Source organism: Amblyomma americanum, chromosome 1 (assembly GCF_052857255.1).
Source record: "Amblyomma americanum isolate KBUSLIRL-KWMA chromosome 1, ASM5285725v1, whole genome shotgun sequence".
Taxonomy (NCBI): domain Eukaryota; kingdom Metazoa; phylum Arthropoda; class Arachnida; order Ixodida; family Ixodidae; genus Amblyomma; species Amblyomma americanum.
Genome location: NC_135497.1, coordinates 10,344,295 through 10,346,837, shown reverse-complemented (window position 1 = coordinate 10,346,837; position 2,543 = coordinate 10,344,295).

The following is a 2,543-nucleotide window of genomic DNA, read 5'->3' as shown; positions in this document are numbered from 1 at the left end:
AACCACTGAGCCACCGCGACGGGTGCAGTGCAAACCTCAATCTCGCTTTCTTGTACGTGGCGCTGGTGTCTGTTAAGAGGGTTCACCAGTGACAGTGTCCACAGGAAATACATGGGAACTTTCAGAAGCTGTAGCGTGTCTAAAAATGGCTCGATTTTCATGACGTTTGTGGCTGCGTTTTCTTCTTAAATGAATGGAGGAAATGGTTCAGACAGATATTATTTAAGTTTCATTTTTTTTACAAATCAGAGGTAAATATCCAGAAAAATTGCACATTTAGATATGTCGGTCCTTCATGTCATCTTGTGAAAAAACTAAGTCAAATAGCAGAATTTCGTCCATAACATTTTCTCCCTTTTTCTTTCTTGATTGTCAAGCCGCAATTTTCATTCATATCGAGAGTAGTATTTGCATTTTACAGGCTCTGAAAGGGCTGTAAGTATTTTCTGTTGGGATTCGAAATTCGCGCCTAAATCAGCTAGCGCGACGTGGCTCCATCTGGTGTCAGAATATTTTGTCGCCACTACACTCTGCCACCAGCCTCTTGGTTGTCTGTGTTCGTGCGCTCAGGTTATTACTGGGAACTTGGACTGACCTGAGCTCTTTGTTTCCTTTTTTCTTGCTTCGGCTGTATTCGGAAAGGATTTATGCGTTTCTTTTTTGCTCGAGTTCTTGGTGCGGAAAGGAAGCGGAATACAAGGCCACACCCAAAAGTGCCCCCCCCCCCCCCCGCCCTCTTCCCCTCCCGGCAGCCACACAATAAGGCATTGTTAGCACCATGACACAGGTTGGGGGCTTCATCTATTCGGGACAGTGTGGGAGAACAGCATTGTTCCTTGCCCAGCGCAAGGGCGCAGTGACCCAGGTGTCGATACAAGTCAAGAATGAAGCTGCAAATATTCCATTGGAGGGCCTCGAGCCGATAGCGGCCGACGTTTACATGAACCCACACGCCTGGTTGTCTGAAAACCGGTACTGGTACGCACGCCCAGCCGGGAGTCGACCCTGAACCGATGTGCTTGTAAACGCATTTGGATCGAAAAGCAGGGTTATTGAGAGGGAAGGGGATGTATGCGAACTTGCTTTCCACGTGCGCCGTCGCACCTCCGATACAGCGATGGCGTGCCTCAATCTTTGAGGCTGCTACTGCTTGCTCGACGCTTGGTGTCGCTACAGCTGAACCGGTCTCGAATCGCAAAAATCGAGTTCATGTAAACACGCAGTGGTTGAGTTGGATTGACCATGTTCAACCCGACCCCCGAATCGACCCGACGCTATCCGGTTCATGTAAACGGGGCTAATAGCGCAGACTGATTGTCATGACGTAGCAATTAACCTCCTTTCACTGAGGCGCTTGCCAATCACCCGCGATTTCAAGCTACACTCGCGGACAACTATGTATGCCAGTGCAACAGCCCACATCAAGGGGAGAGAGTACCGTCTCCTTCCTTTTCCTAGGAGCTCAGCTCCTGCTGCACTGCAACCGCAAGGTCATGAGAACCGGTCGAAGCCAACGTTCGGCTTTGGCTCTAAGCTAGTGAAACCAGACTGTGTCGGATCGGCATCGAAACATCGGTTCTCTAACGAATCTTTGGTCGAGCTCGCTCTTTTTCCCCAATTCTCCTCGCGAGCAGACATATATCTGTCAGAATGTTCGCGTTATCAATGCAGGTGCTGTCCGCTGTACGCGGGTAAGTATGGGTGCACCTTTTCTGCAGAAAGGATCTCGCGGATCTCATAGCCCCTACTCCAGAATAGGCATCTGTGGTGTAAATAAGGTGATGTCATACGTTCATGGCCTGGCTGGCAAAATCATCCAGTTATGCTTCTGAACCGGTTTCGCATGTGTCAAGCGTTCCCCAACCGTCTTTATTCTCCCAAATAGATACGCCTCGGTATATGCGCCACACCTAGTCGCACCTCCTGCCCTACGCTTCCAAAAGTCGCACAATTCAATCAGAAAAGCGCTCGGAAGGGGTGCTATATAAATACATGTATAAAATATATAATACATAAAAGTATAATATATAAAATAAATAAAAGAACATAAGAAAGCAGAGCTCATAGTGAGACTTTTTCGAAAACCATAGTAGGTGTGGAATTTTCGCTCTCAAACCCCTGACGTCATGTCAATTCAGATGCGCTGCCGTTTTTGTGTTCAGAAAGAGCACACGCAATTGGCGTGGCTACAGTGGCCATCTTCCATTAAATTGCAATTTTTATTATTTTTAACAATAAACCACTACTATCAACTTTGTCCATAACAGTTGGTAGTCGCTTGTGCAATGACGAAATTCGCGTTCAAAGTCACCACGAATAGCGTCAAGACGATCTCAGTGCTTTTGCAAACTACACATCTCACCCTTTTACCCAAGTCTGATTTGTTCCGTGGTGAAATTATAAGCAGTGAAGGAGACATGAAACGAAGTATTTCAGCAGTAGTTTAGTTACGGAAGTGACTATCGTCCATAAATATAATGAAGAATTCGGCGACGCCGATAGCAACAAACGTGGTTGGTGGTCATTGAAGAGGAACCTTCAAG